Below are 17,678 nucleotides of genomic sequence, written 5' to 3'. Positions count from 1 at the left end.
AAAAAGAATGCTTCGCCAACTGCTCTAACATTTCATCAATGAAAGGCAGTGGGAAGTGGTCTTTCTTTGTTGCTGCATTGAGTTTCTGGTATTCAATGCACATTCTCCACCCCATGATGGTACGTTGTGGAATTAACTCATTTTTATTGTTTTCAACGACTATCATTCCTCATTTCTTTGGAACCACTTGGATGGGACTAACCAAGTTGCTATATGGTATGGGATAATTAATCCTGGTGTGAAGAAGTTTGAGAACTTCCTTCTTCATGACTTCCTGTATCGCATTGTTGAGCCTACGCTGAGGCTCTCTAGATGGTGTACTCTCAGGGTCAATGGGAATGCAATGGGTATAGAGAGTTGGGCTAATCCCCTTGAGGTCTTGTAAGGAATACTTGAAGACTGACCTATGTTTCTCTAAATGGCGATGAGTTTGGACGTCTCCTCATCAGAAAGCTTATCGCTAATGATTATAGGAGTTTCTTTGTTGCCATTTAGAAAAGCGTAATGTAGACCAGCGGGTAGGGGTTTTAGCTCAATTGGAGGTCGTGTTGGTGCTTTCTCTTGAGGAAGATCTATGGTTTCTCTTAAGTCGTCCTCTTCTTCTATGAAGAGTTTTGCATCCTTTTCTAAGGACGATTCGGGGGTATCAAAGGGTAAAACTGACTTGACTTCCTTGGGCAGGTTAGGATAGGAGAGAGATCCTATCATCGAGTTTTTAGCTCGAGTGATAAGAATGGCAAAAGTGTCTCTCCCCAGCTTTACGTCTAGATCCCCTATTTTTGGTAGATCAAAAAGATTTTCAAGGGGATGCCCTATTAAGATATCAAAATCCTAGATGTCAAACATGTGGCATACTTCATTATCATTATGATAGAGTGAAATGTTATGAAGAACCCCTAGTCCTTCTAGTCTAACATGTGGCGTAACTCTACAGGATTTGATTGTCAGAGTGATGGCGTCATTGCTAAAGTAGGTGTGGGCAAAAGACGCTGACATGATGTTAGCTCTGACTGTAGGATTGTAGAGGACATCTACCAAGGTTCTGTCGATCGAGCATCAGATGGTGGAGGAAGGGGTGCATATCTGAATCTCTTTAGATGAAAGCTCCACTTCTTCTACCCATTCGCTACTCATGATGGCTATCAACTCCTTGATAGATTTTCTGAGAAAAAGGTCATCTAACGGATCCAAAGGAGTGATAGGAACCGGTGGCCTCTTTTGGCATGAGTATTTTAAGGCATTTTTGAAATCTTTGAAAAATTCATCCTCAAAATATGGAAGGTCCAAAGGTTGGGAACCTTCCTCTAGATCTTCTGGTTTGGGCGAGGGTCTCTTTAAGGGTGTTATGGATTCGGCCTCAGCCGAAGAGACTTCCTCTTGATTCAGCTCGGGCTCTACACGGAGGGGTTCTAGCGGAGGAGTGTTCTCTAGAATGCGGTCTAGGAGAGCTTCTCCTTCCACCGTGGTTTTATGGGTAAACGAACCTCCTGGCAGCTATGTCGAGCTATAGGGCAGATTCCTTGCTAAGCCCTAACCAGAAATGCTATAAAAGCACATGGTTGGGTATAGACAAGTCTAGGCCCAGATCTTGTTAAAATTGAGAATCTGTCCCAAGCTACACCTATGGTTTCCTTCTCTTTTTGTTGGAAGTTGAGTATCTCTTGTCATAGGGCAACGATTCAGGATATAGGGAAGAACACAAGACAGAATATGTTCCTTAGTTCTTCCCAATCGCCAGCTACCTTCCCTATGTTGTGAGCGTACCATTGTTTCGCTCTCTCATCAAGTGAGAAAGGAAACAACTTCCACCAAAGTGTTTCTTGTGACATGACTAAAATGGTCAGGCAAGCACAGAGCTTTTCAAACTCCCTTAAGTGATGGTAGGGGATTTCATAATCCAACTCCGAGAAGGCTTGTTCCCGAACCATGGCTATAAAGCCAGGGCGAAGTTCATAACTAGAAGTTGTGATTGGCTTCGAGGATTGCAGAGGTTCAACGAACTCACCCTTGGGAGTAGAAAGGTTAAGAATGGTTGGTTGCTCCATTAAAAAAGAGTAAAAAGAAATGAAAGGTAAAAACAAAGGATACACAGCCAAACTAGGTTCAGAGACTAAAACGACAACCGTTCCCTAGCAATAGCGCCAGAAATGCTTGTTGGCATTTCTTAGCGTAATCACAAAGTGTGGAGGTTTTAAGTCTATCCCCAGCAATGGCGCCAGAAATGCTTATTGGTGCTTCTTAGCGTAAGCAGAAAAGTCCACAAGCACACGGAAGTACCGTTGTAGTACTTCACTCGGTGGTATTCAGGGTATCGTATTTTCACGAGGAACGGAGGAGTAAGTAGTCTTTGGCTAGTTTACCTAGGAGAACAAGATGAAGGGTAACTTTGTTAGTGAGGTTCTTCTAAGGGCAGAAACCTTAAGCGAAGATAACTTTGCTACTATAGACTCACTTTGGGCACCGATGAACATTGGTCTACCAAGCGTTGCTAGCCTATAGCTCTACACCATATCCGAACGTGGGGGATTACGAAGGACGGATAGTGCTGTCACCACCTATCGCCTACCCCTCAACCGTGGGATACGAGGCAAACAAAGGTAACGTGTAGCTTAGACCCATATCTACGCTAACTGCTACTACTCTAGCGTTGGCCAGGAACTTCTATCTTTATTAGGAGTCCTCTACTAGAGCACCCACCATGAGGACGGACGACGAACCCGCAAGTAAGTAGTAATAATGATAACTTTTCTTAAGGGATCAAAACCGAAAGATGAACACAAACTTCTTACTCCAAGTAGTAAGACGAACGTAGAGGTACAAGTGTAGAGGGGGCCGACAACTCTGGCACTCTGTCCACCCAATGTACAAGGCTTGCCGAGTACAAGAAGTAGAGGGCACCACTACTCCGCTATTCCTCTAACTCTTTCCTCTCTCACTCCCTACTCTAGTCTAGCTAGAAGCTAATGGAATGTGTGTAGCCCTTCTTCTTCTTCTTCTTCTTCTCAAATGTGTATGATGATCTTGAATGTGGAGAGGGGTCCTCTTATATAGGCTTAGAGGAGGTCGGTTTACTTGTATTTTAGGAAAGCGCCACATGCAACCGCCTCCTCTAGCATTGATTGCACCGCCTGAGTAGGTGGCCTGGTGGAGCTGTGGTGCACCGTGGGTGCGGCTGCACCAGTGGGCTAGCCCAGTCGCCACATTCTTGCTCTTGTGGGTTGCTAGCTGGGCCGGGATGGCTCCCACACTAGTGTTCTGGCCCGAAGTTGGAGTTTGGTTGGGCTTTTGCATATGTTTTGTTTAAATACGCCTTCTTGATTTTGCATTTTGGTGAATTTTCATACTTGTGCCTACAAGACATGTATATACCAAAACTCGTGTACAATATGAGTTGTAAATCCTAATTCTAAGTTTTGACATTCATATTTGTTTTTTTTTTCAATGTTGGTGGTAAAAATATAAGTTAAGCACCACCAACAGTGTTTCTGGTGGCTACGCTCGCCCGTGCCCCAGCAACATCAGCAGCGTTGCTCACGCCTAGCAGCCGCGAGCCATGGTGGTCGCGCCGCTCGCGCCTAGCGGCCGAGCCCCGATGGCCACCCTGCTTGTGCCCATCGGTCGCACCCGCTCATGCCCTGGCTACAACGGTTGCGCCGCTCGTGCCCAGTGGTTGAGCCCGGTGGTCTCGTCCCTCGTTCCCCAGACAGAGCCCGTGCACGTGCAGTAAAGGGGCAAATCTGGATTCTCTTGTTTAGTTCGCGAAATTTGGAATTGGCTACCACATTGTTTTATTGGCAATGTGTCTAACTGACTGATTAGTTAAACGTTCGAGCTCGCAATTCCACAAACGGGCATTATTTCTTTTGTCTAATTAGATCTCCATGATCCGCAAACTTCGAGTGACAGGACGTGGCATTTTTTGGACGTTGGTCCACTAAACAATGCTCACAGGGCTGGTCAACTCTATTTTTGTTTCATTTTCTTTTTTTTTGAGAGGAGAAAAAAGAGCTTTGCGCATGAAGCTATTTTTTTAAAAAAAAATGTTTGTCAAACAACAACTAAAACCTGAATAACAGCTGTAAGTAGTGAGCGAGGTGAAAGGTACTGAGGCCAACTAGTGCCACGTAAACCAACTGTATTCTTCATATGTTAGTCAGAAACCCCTGGAAGTGGTCTCATTAATAATATTTTGTGCCGGAGTTGAAAAGGTACATGTGATAACTGCCAACATGCTTCGTGGCGGTGGCATCAGGGCGCGCCGCGAGTTGTAGGTGAAATAGTGGTACCACTTACTTGCTCGACTCGCTATAGTGGAATGGGGAATGGGCGGCCCCGTGCCAGGCCGCCGACGCACCTGTTTTGATGTGCCGCAACAAACGGGTGGCACGTTGCTTATAAAAAGAAAGGTGGCACATTCATTCTCGCTTCTTTCCGCGCGTTGCAATGCTGTAAATAATCGACTGCAATTAAAGTCACCTGATAAGTGATAAGACGACTGAAACTATTTTATTATAAAAAAAATATTATAAATTTTAGTCGATAAATCGATTCATAAGTTTAGAGTGTGTTTAGTTTTCACCCTAAAATTTAAAAAGTGCTACAGTACTTATCACATCGAATCTTGTGATACATGCATGGAGCATTAAATGTAGACAAAAAAAAAAAACTAATTGTACAGTTTGGTTGGAAATTGCAAAACGAACGTTTTGAGCCTAATTAGTCCACGATTGAACACTATTTACTAAATAAAAACAAAATGCTACAGTAACCCAATTCACAAATTTAGAACAACTAAACACGCTCTTAAACAAATAGGTCGACTGCCTTGATCCTTAAAAAAAATGGATACACACCTGCTCCCTCCGTACCTCGATAGAGGACCTTCTGGCATTCAGGCCTTGTTTAGATTGTCTCAAAATTCCAAGTTTTTTCACTCTCTTTCCATCACATCAATTTTTAGACGCATGCATGGAGCATTAAATGTAGGTAAAAAAATAACTAATTGCACAGTTTTGTTGTAAATCACGAGACGAATATTTTAAGCCTAGTTAGTTCATGATCGGACAAAGTTTGTCACTTACAAATGAAACGTGCTACAGTATCCAGATTGCAAAAATTTGCAATCTAAACGAGGCCTAAAAAAAATAGTACTAGAACAAAGGACGTTAGCTTGTATAGGGTGGGTCCCACTCTAATGTACAGTACACCACCGATCCCATCCATCATTCCTGTCCTCCGCTACTGTCTATAATATAAAAAGTCTACTTAACCCCTCACCTTTCATACTTAGTCTATTTTACTTCAACTATAAAACCGTCTGTTGTACTCCTTGAACTTTCTAAAACCGTCTATTTTATCCTTGAGCGGTTTTAGCGGCGGTTTTGCTACAGTAACTGCGGGTCTCCTAGAGTAACACCGGGTTGCTACAGTGCTGTTGTTTTGAATTTTCTTTTTTTTAATTTATTTTCAGTGATTTTTTTAAAAATCATAAAATAAAAAATCTAATTTTATTGGACTCTACATGAGTAGATCTACATAGTGAATATATAATACGGTATGCTTTAGTACAAAATTTTTTTATAGCTTTACATTAAATGGAAAATCTAATTTTGTCTGTAATTAATTGGACCCGCTGTTACTGTAGACCCATTGTAATTAAATTTTTTAGCTTTAGATTAATTGGAAAATCCAATTTTGTCTGTAATTAATACGGTACGTTACTGTAGATACTTCTACTAAAAACCGCCTCTGAAAAAACCGTAGGGGTAAATAGACGGTTTTAGAAAGTCAGGGGTAACGGTTTCATGGTGGAGGTAGTAGAGCCATTGAGGGTGGGGTTAAGTAACTTTTTCCTTCTATAATAGTACTACAAATAAAATAGTACTATGAATAAAAAAATAGAAAACAAAAGAGACGGTGGAAGGAGCCGAGGGTGCTTATCCTTTCCCTCAGTGGCTGGCATGGTGCCCGCGAGAGTTCTTCCTGTCCGAGAGCAAGGACGGCGCCGGCGGTTCCCCTTCCCTCATATCGGTCCTGCGCCACCACCCTCATACCTCGCAGGTGAAGAGGGCATTGGATTGCTGCGGCCTGGAGCGGCCGGCAGCCGTGCGGCGCCTATGCCCTGGAGCTCTAGGCGGCTGGGGAGGTGTCCTCATGTGGGGAGGCAGCCAGCGGCTTGGAGGCAGGAGTTGCTGTGGTGGCGAGGAGGACGGCGGCGACGGCCAACAGCCGGAGAACGGTGCCGTTCGCTCGTGAGGACGCACAGCGGAGTGAGTGTCGATCTGGGCGGAGCTCCAGCGTGATGGCTAGTCGCGAAGGACCGACGGCGGGGTGCCGGCCCCCACGCCGGCGGGGGAGGGTGGCGCGCTTGCCTAGGCCTCTAGGCGCGTGAGGGTCGCGGCGCGGGTCCGCAAAGGGCCGAGGGCGGTGGTGGCCCCCCGTCACGCCGGCGGCGAGGAGAGGCGCACTTTGCCTGGGCCCCCAGGCGCGGAGGTCGTGCTCCTCGACGGCGTCCGATGCTGGAGCGGTCACGTGTCGTACGGGGAAAGAGCACCGGAGTTGGAGAAGGCTACTCCAGATCTGGACGACGAACAGGAGTGGAGTGCGGGAGGATAGAGAATAACGCGTGGGAAAGTAAGGAGTACAGGAGTAGGGGTATACAGGTCTTTTACCGTGGTAGTTGTGTCCATTCCGACACTGTTTACATTAACAGTATCTTCTACTTATAATAATATTTTTCTCTCACATAAATCAAAACCCGTAACAAACAAGCCGGTCCAGCTGAACAGGCATTGAGTCTAGAGTAGGGATGAAAACGGTACGGATATTTTCCGACCGTATTCGAAACCGAATCCGTTTAGAGGGGTTGAGATCTGTCCGTATCCGAGTCCGGATATCCAACATCCGATACCGTATCCGTATCCGAATACTCAAATCGCATATTTATGATGTCGATATCCAATCGTATCCTATCCGACATAGTTGACACTATCCGTATTCGAATCCGAATCCGGACAGAAATATGAAAACAAATGTAATATCGGTGATATCCGTCCGTATCCGATCCGTTTTCATCCCTAGTCTAGAGACCACAGGGAAGCAGAAGCATGAAGTTCACATATCTAGGTCTCTTTAGAACAAGGGATTTTTTTCTTATGTCTTGTTTTTTCTAAAAAAACTAATTCCTATAAAATTCATCTACATTTTTGGTAAAGCCTAATGTTTCAAATGGGTCCTTAAGGCCTTGATCGGCAGCACCTGATTGGTTTCGGATCAAGTTTTGATCCTAGTCAGGATCGAGTGAATCCTGATTTGTCACTAAAACCTGGTGAATAATCATTCTTGGCAGGATCAAAACCTAGTGAAAAAAAGAGTGCTCGCTGAGAGAGGCAAGAAAACAGGGGTAGCAGAGCTGTACTTGTAAGCAAGCAATGAACATCCAGAAACAACTTGACTGTAATTGACTCACAAGTTACAAAAAGATGGCAATCTGAACATTATCACAATCTTTAGCGACTACACGTACTGAGCTGCATGTCAAATAACCGTACCGCTCAAGTTAACACCACATCGAGGTCGCAACAATGTTTATTAGATGGTATAATGAGTGATTAGGAGTTGGGAGCCACCAGGCAGTAAGTTTGCATCTGGTATTAGAACTCTAATAACACTACACAGAAATTTGAGATTACATGAGTAGAGTCGATCTCTCAAAAAAGAAGACTAGGGGTTCCTACAAGCGTTTCTGTTCCATCGTCAGAATTGCTCCACTCATAAACCACAGCTAGTCATATCCCCACCAGAGTGGTCCTGCAAACAAGGGAAACCAAAACACTAGTGGAACAAGTCATTGAGGGGGACAAAACAAGCAAAAGCTACCTGTGCTACGGTGTTGTAATGGGCTAGTTTCCAGCGTGTCAATTACAGCAGCTTGTGTGACGTGCAATAAAAACATCATAAGCAGCTCCTAATTCAAGCACGTTCTTGGGCCTAGAATGAGCTACAACAAGTGCAGTAGCCCTGCTAATTGACTAAACCCATCCCATTCTAATCCCACTCCAAATCAAATGAATTTGTTTTCTCGGCCCACCCATAGGTTGCTTTCATCCAATCCAACGTGCACAGTGGATTGCATCCATGGATTTTAACCAACAAATTAACACCTAAGCAGGAATGGCATACTGCACAAACAAGCATACCAGACTTGTCCCTCACACGGTCACACCGTGTTATGTTGGATGAACACAATTGATCAATTTCAAACTTGTCCCTCGCAAAAAGTTGCTGATGTGCTTATTAAACTAGGAGTTAACATTATTTTGATCATCCACAGGTGCAAATTAAACATGTACTGAAAATTCTTTTATATGCACTGCAATCAACAAGTATAAGCCCATGAGTTAACTAAATTATATGCACTGCAAGTATAATAAGCAAGCTATGAGCACTGTAGCCTGTTTTTTCAACTTCAACTAATTGAAAGCATGTAAAGAAACAACTACTACTCTGCTGCTACTGTAACTGGCCACTGAACTACTGCTACTGTCGACACACAAGTAAAAGCACAAACAACATCCATTGAACTCAGCAAGCAAATAACAGAGCAACAAAGAATTTAGCAAAGCACACTGCAGGTCAACACAAGAGATAAGATATTTAACTAAATCACTTTGCAAAGGCTAAACTATTGTCACTACCAGGTGTGCATAATATGGATGCTACTCTAAATCACATAAATGACATAACTATATTTTAATATTGATATCACAAACAAAAGCACTCTATCTGCAAGAAGCAATTTTCAACCTTACTACTAGCATTTAAGTTTGACATTGCCACATCATTACAAACCTACTACTAGCAGACTGCAGATATACTCCTTGATCTAGCTTTCAACCTTACTGTAAAAGGACAACAATTTTCAAGCTAAATGAAAGGAGCAGATCTCAGCTTTCAACCTGACTAGAAATGCATATCTACAGTCCAAATCCTCTTACTAGCAACTCAACTATCAAAATGTTCTCATCTCTAAGGGTTGCACAGAACTAGAAAATATTTCTTCTTTAGTTTTGCAGTGACTAAAGGACTCTTGTAGTCAAATAGAAGGAAAACATCAAGTTTTCAGCAATTAAGTAGACTGACCTATTAGATCATCGCACTTTTGAGCCAAACCAAAGTTGCTTCTCGATCTAGTTTACACCCACTTAGGAAGGCCTCTCTATTTTCTTTGCTCTTGATGAAAACTGCAAATGCTTTTGCCTTCTCTTCCTTTGTCAATTCCATTATGCTCAGAACAGATATACACCTTTTGATAGAGAAGTCATTACCTTTAGCAACCTCCTTTTCTTTGGCTAGATCTGCAGACTCATCTTGTACTTGCTTAGTCCTCATGTCTAGGTATCTCCCCATCATTTCTTCAATCCTTTCACCCTTCTTAGGTCTCTTTTCTTCCTTTTCATATTTTTTGCTTGACGTAGTAGTAGAGTCTAGAGACCACAGGGAAGCAGAAGCATGAAGTTCACATATTTGGGTCTCTTTAGAACAAGGGATTTTTTTTCTTATGTCTTGTTTTTTCTAAAAAACTAATTCCTATAAAATCCATCTACATTTTTGGTAAAGCCTCATGTTTCAAATGGGTCCTTAAGGCCTCGTTCGGCAGCACCTGATTGGTTCCAGACCAAGTTTTGATCCTGGCCAGGATCGAGTGAATCCTGGTTTGTCACTAAAACCTGGTGAATAATTATTCTTGGCCAGGATCAAAACCTGGTGAAAAAAAGGAGTGTTCGGCTGAGAGAGGCAAGAAAACAGGGGTAGCAGAGCTGTACTTGTAAGCAAGCAATGAACATCCAGAAACAACTTGACTGTAATTGACTCACAAGTTACAAAAGATGGTAATCTGAACATTATCACAATCTTTAGCGACTACACGTATCTGAGCTGCATGTCAAGTAACCGTCCGCTCAAGTTAACACCACATCGAGGTCGCAACAATGTTATTAATGGTATATGAGTGACTAGGAGTTGGGAGCCACCAGGCAGTAAGTTTGCATCTGGTACTAGAACTCTAATAACACTACAAGCAGAAATTCGACATATACATGAGTAGAGTCGATCTCTTCAAAAAAGAAGACTAGGGGTTCCTACAAGCGTTTCTGTTCCATCATCAGAATTGCTCCACTCATAAACCACAGCCAGTCATATCCCCACCAGAGTGGTCCTGCAAACAGGGCAACCAAAACACCAGTGGAACAAGTCAGTTGAGGGGACAAAACAAGCAAAAGCTACCATGTGCTACGGTGCTGTAACGGGCTAGTTTCAGCGTGTCAATTACAGCAGCTTGTGTGACGTGCAATAAAAACACCATAAGCAGCTCCTAATTCAAGCACGTTCTTGGACCTAGAATGAGCTACAACAAGTGCAGTAGCCCTGCTAATTGACTAAACCCACCCCATTCCAACCCCACTCCAAATCAAATGAATTTGTTTTCTCAGCCCACCCATAGGTTGCTTTCATCCAATCCAACGTGCACAGTGGATTGCACCCATGGATTTTAACCAACAAATTAGCACCTAAGCAGGAATGGCATACTGCACAAACAAGCATACCAGACTTGTCCCTCACACGGTCACACCGTGTTATGTTGGATGAACACAATTGATCAATTTCAGACTTGTCCCTCGCAAAAAGTTGCTGATGTGCTTATTAAACCAGGAGTTAACATTATTTTGATCATCCACAGGTGCAAATTAAACATGTACTGAAAATTCTTTTATATGCACTGCAATCAGCAAGTATAAGCCCATGAGTTAATTAAATTATATGCACTGCAAGTATAATAAGCAAGCTATGAGCACTGCAGCCTGTTTTTTCAACTTCAACTAATTGAAAGCATGTAAAGAAACAACTACTCTGCTGCTACTGTAACCGGCCACTGAACTACTGCTACTGTCGGCACACAAGTAAAAGCACTGACAACATCCACTGAACTCAGCAAGCAAACAACAGAGCAACAAAGAATTTAGCAAAGCACACTGCAGGTCAAACAAGAGATAAGATATTTAACTAAATCACTTTGCAAAGGCTAAACTATTGTCACTACCAGGTGTGCATAATATGGATGCTACTCTGAATCACATAAATGACATAACTACATTTTAATATTGACATCACAAACGAAAGCACTCTATCTGCAAGAAGCAATTTTCAACCTTACTACTAGCATTTAAGTTTGACATTGCCACATCATTACAAACCTACTACTAGCAGACTGCAGATATACTCCTTGATCTCAGCTTTCAACCTTACTGTAAAAGGACAACAATTTTCAAGCTAAATGAAAGGAGCAGATCTCAGCTTTCAACCTGACTAGAAATGCATATCTACAGTCCAAATCCTCTTACTAGCAACTCAACTATCAAAATGTTCTCATCTCTAAGGGTTGCACAGAACTAGAAAATATTTCTTCTTTCAGTTTTGCAGTGACTAAAGGACTCTTGTAGTCAAATAGAAGGAAAACATCAAGTTTTCAGCAATTAAGTAGACTGACCTGTTAGATCATCGCACTTTTGAGCCAAACCAAAGTTGCTTCTCGATCTAGTTCACACCCACTTAGGAAGGCCTCTCTATTTTCTTTGCTCTTGATGAAAACTGCAAATGCTTTTGCCTTCTCTTCCTTTGTCAATTCCATTGTGCTCAGAACAGATATACACCTTTTGATAGAGAAGTCATTACCTTCAGCAACCTCCTTTTCTTTGGCTAGATCTGCAGACTCATCTTGTACTTGCTTAGTCCTCATGTCTAGGTATCTCCCCATCATTTCTTCAATCCTTTCACCCTTCTTAGGTCTCTTTTCTTCCTTTTCATGTTTTTTGCTTGATGTAGTAGTAGTAGTTCTTCGCTGCTGCTTCTTTCAACAGCTACGACCTCATTTTCTTCATCTCGTGACAGAGAACCTCGCTGTCCATTTCTTTCAACAGCTACAACCTCACTTGCTTCCTCTTGTATCTCAGTGATTGAATCATCTTCATCTAGTACCTCATGAACCTCAATGTTGTCCAAGTCATCTACATCATGAATTTGTCGAAGTGGTGCTTCCTCTTGTGGTGGCTCAAGAGAAGTCAGATTGTAAGTACCTTCAGCCAAATGACCTACACGATAACAAGGAAATAGCTATAGATAGTGGTCTTTCCTCATGAAATTCAAGTATAAAGAGAACCAATATAGTTATGACCTAACTCTATAAAACTAGCATATTGTTGCTTAGTCATCAGAACTAGTAGACAAGTCAAGTGAATCATAGGATAATATAGATCAGCAAGATAGAAACAAACAAATACTAAAGTGAGAAGCAGAAAGAATATATTGATTGGCACTGTTTGCAACTATAGAAAGTGAACCTACCATCATAAAGCTCTCCCAAAGCATCAAATAGTGGAAATCTTGCCTTACTGTTGCGGAACTTCCTAATTTTAGGGAATGTCTGCACATTCAAAGAGAACCATTGATCAAATATGAGGTTATCACTATGAGGATATCCATAGAATTACTTCAAGAAATCAACTTACAATTTCAAGGTTATCCCACATAGATGGTGATCCTTCAACCATATGCCTATCTTCATTCCAGGTGGCCCCACTCTGCCTCCTTGCCTCTTTGAGCATCCTATAGTCTTTCTTTAGCTGTCCTTCTTTGTCTTGAATCTGACTCTTTGTGTAGTTGACATACTTGTTCCTCAGATGGAACTCCTTCACCATTTTATTCCACCCTTCAGGGGTCCATCCGTTGTCACCTCTGTAGCCACTATCTTTATACTCATGGAGAATGTCTACCAGGGACTTCTCAAGGGCCAGATTCTAGTCCGCTCTTTGCTTTACTACTACGTAAACCATGGTCAGACATTAGGTTACCAAAAATCAGCAAATACAAATAACAGTAAAGAAATACTAGTTTATAGGTTATAGGTTTACTAAAACTACTATAATAGCACATGGTGGAATAAATTGTATAGAAGAGAATTACTTCAAGAAAGTTCTTTTTAGTAGCAAACAGCTACAAAGAAATAATAGCAATAATAGCAGAGAAATAACACAATAATAGCAGAGAATTAAACACCATACCTCTCGGAGAACCTCCAGTCTTCTTTGCCTTACTGCATTTAGGAGAAGCCTTCTTTTTAATACCACTTGTTGTACCCAAGAACCGGTGCAACTTTGGTGACGCCCTTGCAATCATATTGAGCTTCGGGGAGCCTTTTCCAACCATCGCTGTCAAATATGAGTATATGACACAAGCCTATTCACTTATTACAAGCTTATTCAATTATTACAAGCCAAGTTTATTACAAGCTTATTCATGACAAAAGCTTATTACAACCTATTCAAAGACTAATTTAAAGACTAAAAAGAAGTCTCTGCTTAATTATAATCCATGCTTATTACAAGCTTATTAACTTATTATAGCCTATTCAAAGACTAATTTAAATGTTGCTAGTACTGAACCCACATTTCTTGGGCGATGGTGTCTCTTAAAGCGTTGCCTTGTACTGAACCCACATTTAGGTCATTCATTTGATCACCACTTGGTACAGCAACAAAGTTTCTTGGAGAGATATTATCCGGCTGATGATCTAACCATTCCTCATCTCCATGAAGTAATCGGATCAGATTATGGAAGATGGAAGCAGCTATAGGTATCTTTACTTGATTTTCCAACATGTGGAATGTGGCAACTTTCAGAATGGGGAAGCGCTTCTTAAGCACCCCCAAAGCCCTTTCCACATGGTTCCTCAGTAGTGCGTGGCGGTGGTTAAAGAGCTCCTTTGGGTTCTGTGGCCTTCGATGTCCAGCCCCAAATTCTTTCAAATGGTATCGAACTCCTCGATATGGAGCAAGAAAAGATGGAGTATTTGCATACCCTCCATCAACCAGATAGAATTTGCCTAGAGGTACTTGGAAGCCCTTGCTCATAGCTGATCGTAGCACTCTGGAATCTATAGCCGATCCCTCCCATCCACTTAGAAATGAAAGTGAAGTTGAGATCGAAATCACATGCCACCATCACATTAATGCTTAGTGTGCCCTTCCTATTTCTAAAAGGAGAAGCTTTCTCAGAGGCTATGGAAATAGGAATATGAGTTCCATCAATGGCACCTAGACAATTCTTGAAAAATGGATAGAATTTAGGATTGTCTTGGATTTTTATGCACTTGATTAGGATCAGGAGCTTGAAGGTAACGGCGAGAGAGTGTGGGAATGACCACCTTGAAGAAGTGGTTGATGTGATGATGGAAGGTGTCATTGCTGTGCCCAAAGAACACTTGGAGATCCTCATACGAGGCATTGTGACTTAACATGTATAGGAAGAAACCCAACTTCTCCTCCATAGTTATCCTAGTATCAACAACAAGCCTTTTGCTTCTAAGATAATTTGCCAATTCTCTAAAGATGCGTGGTTCCATCCTAAATGCAACTTGACAGTTCTTGACATGTCCCTCAAGGAGTCTTCGAACTTTAACCTCGCCTGTTTCTTCCGAAGTATGACGTTTCTTCTTTTCCCCTCCTCTAGCAGAACTCATAAGATATAAGGCGGGGAAAATAAATAGCATCATGTCATCGTCTTCTTCCTCCCTCCTCTTTCTAATATGATCTCGTAGTGAGAGACGCATTGCAGGACTGAAGCATACAATTTTATAGTCATATAGAAGCTAAATATTATTAACCATGTCATATAGAAGTTATATTATTGACCATGTCATATAGAAGCTGTAATAAAGATTATAGTCGTCTTATAGAAGCATATATAAACTTATAGTCATATAGAAGCTTTTGGAGTACCTTTTGGAGTTGGTACCAGGATCCCAAGAAGGCGGAAGGTTCACCTTCCCCAACTCTAAATGGTGCTGGAGAGATCTACAAGTAACAAGAAACCATTTGGCAAATCAAGACATCATCTAGATAATAATACAAGTAACAAAGTGAGCTAATAGGCTAGGTATGTCAACTTCAGTCTTCACTACAGACTGAAACAAAGGGACATTCCTTAATTCTGGAGGACTGATATTAGCAGAATTCCTCTTTTTATAGTACAAACGAACTAGGCTAAGCTTGGTGGTCTCTCGCTGCCTCGCTATTGGAAGTAGACTTAACGAATGGACTGAACGCCCAAACGAGAAAAGTATATGGCGCAACGAAAGAACTACACCGAACAAAAAGTCTACGTTTTCCTCGAAACCAACTGAACGTGGCTTGTTCATTCCTCTGATCCATCGAGGCAGAGCTATAACGAAACGTACGCTCTATGCATAAACAGCAAATATCCGCCAAATACATCACCACGAACGGAAGCAAGAAGTAGAGAGCAGGCAACACCTACGAGCATCAATCAAACCCGTAAAAGAATCAAGCCCATATGCTCCATCCCAGTTGTACAGATTTCGAACTTGGGACGAATCCAAACCGGAGCCGCGCATGGCTTACTAGTATGTATGAGATCAGGCAGGACTCACCCTCGGTGTTGGCGACGACCCGTCCCGGCCCGAGCAGCACCGCCACGGCAAGGACCACCGCCCACCACCTCCCCGCCGCCGCCGCCATTCCAACTCGAGCGCCAAGCGGGCCCCACCACCTCACCGACGCATGGGCGCGCGGGTCCCCCCACCGATGCGAGCTACACGGCGCTGCTCGATCTGCCGCGCCGCCGCCAGCCTCTCCCTCTAGAGCTCACGGCATGCTCCTCCTCCCCCCTCTCCTCTCTCTCTCTCTCGCGCGCGCGAATGGAAGGGAGATTTTTTTTCCTTTTCCAAGAACCCTAGAGGAGGGAGAGAGGACGAGGACGAAGGGGAGAGCGAGGGAATCACCGGTGAGAAGGACGAGGAAGGAGGAGGACGTAGGGTTGCCGTCACCTCATGCCACCCCATGGTCTCCCCGCACCGCCCCATGGTCACCTCGTGCTGCCCTGCCGTCGCCTCTACTATGTCATCGCATGCTCGCATCGTGGAGATAGGGAGCCGGCACCGATCTAGATGGTAGGAGGTGTGGTTCCATTTCAGGCCATGGAGACTGGGAAAAGAGAAGCCAGTTTTAGTTCTGGGCTAGTTTTTGTTCTAGGTCGGCCTGAATCGAACGCATATTCTAGTGCCCATCCGGATTGGAAACGGGCCGCAGCAATCCACTCGGAATGGGCCTGAGAACGGGCCAATCTGGTAGAAATGAATGGGGCCTAAAGGGATGATGGACCTAACCTACTTGATACTTTCCAAAAGGTTAGGGGAATATTATTAAGATATCTATGCTTCATTGCGATTTATTAAGATAAAAAAAGAACAGGAAGAATGTTGTTGAAAAAATATAATACATCTAGTAAAAAATACTTGATGTTTTCATTTTTACTTAATACTACAAAACCAAACTATCAAAATGGTGAAAAGACGACTAACTCAACCGTCTCTAGTAAAATTGAGTTCTCACGTCACAAGCATGTTTCATAGCCGATTGTAGGTTGTTCTTGTCCTAGTCCAATTGAGTCACCTGATAGGTTATCCTTCTAGCCAATTTTAGTTGATCATTGAAAAGGTATATCCCGAACCTATAGCTCGCAAGAAAGAGTTTCTGCTCACGCTCTACTTCTACTTGTTCTAAGCCAACTAAACCATCCGACATTGAGTTATCATCTATAGGCCTTGTATTATGATATGAGAGTTAGTCTAACTTTAGTGAAGCAAGTATAAGTTGATTATTATCCTTAATCATGCTATGCATATAACAGACATATAAGAAACACATGAGTATCCAAAATAGAGTTCTTAGATAGTGGTGCCTTCGTATCATGGCGACCGGCTAACTTTGGGCCATCATGATTTCTTTAAGATCATGCTACGTGGTACAGGGTTCCTCCAATGAGAGAAGCAGAGGATGGATGTGAGAACTATATGAGAGAGTCAAAGGTACTTCATGGGCAAGTTAATGATTTTGAAGAGATTTGGGATGCAAAGGGTTGGGTCGTGTGACAGAAAGGGATTAGGTAGGTGCTATTAGGTTAAAACTGAGGTAAGTGTACTAGTGTAGAAGGTGCCTAACTAGTCATTGTCTTAAGTGGACAACACAATTTTGTGTTAACGATGTTTCCACGGATAGTTCATGGGTAGGTGATAGATTGTTTGTCTAAGTAGTGTTGAAGTGCAACGCCTCTAGAAAGGGGTCGATGGATAGTCCTTTCATGTAAGACTGAGGGTGTCAAGTTTTGGGTGCCTCTAGGAGTGGCTACGAAAATTCTATCAAGGTGCGATGGATAGTACATTGGGCTAGGCCGAAGTGCTCTATGTGGTTGAGTGCAAATTCCGACGAACTATTTTATTGGGTCATCGCCTCGTCGGATGGATCGGTGGACACCCTATGGTCCCTTAAGGGCTACAATGCATGTGTTCCACATATAATTTGTAGATGGGTTATGAACGTAGCATATATTTTGTTTTGGACGCATCTTTTTTCAGGGAATGCCATTCGGCGAGCTGTATTAACTCATAAGAATAGTTACATCATTCACTATGAATTCAAAAATAGAACTATGAGGCTCAGCAATCCAAATATAATTTTGTTTCAAAATGAAAGCTCGTCTTGGTAGCTTATGTGCTACTCGGTTGGCATTCATTAGACAATGGTCAATGGAGACATCGACAAAATCCC

The 17,678-nt window shown here is 42.6% G+C and overlaps 2 pseudogenes; both read right to left on the bottom strand.

Moving 5' to 3' along the window:
* Positions 1–6,129: 6,129 nt before the first annotated feature.
* LOC136495655 (uncharacterized) lies at positions 6,130–13,281 on the bottom strand (annotated as a pseudogene).
* Positions 13,282–13,484: 203 nt separating this feature from the next.
* Positions 13,485–14,662, bottom strand: LOC136495654 (uncharacterized; annotated as a pseudogene).
* Between the last annotated feature and the right edge of the window lie 3,016 nt (positions 14,663–17,678).

This window comes from Miscanthus floridulus, chromosome 12 (assembly GCF_019320115.1).
Source record: "Miscanthus floridulus cultivar M001 chromosome 12, ASM1932011v1, whole genome shotgun sequence".
NCBI lineage: Eukaryota > Viridiplantae > Streptophyta > Magnoliopsida > Poales > Poaceae > Miscanthus > Miscanthus floridulus.
This window is presented reverse-complemented; position numbering and strand designations above follow the sequence as displayed.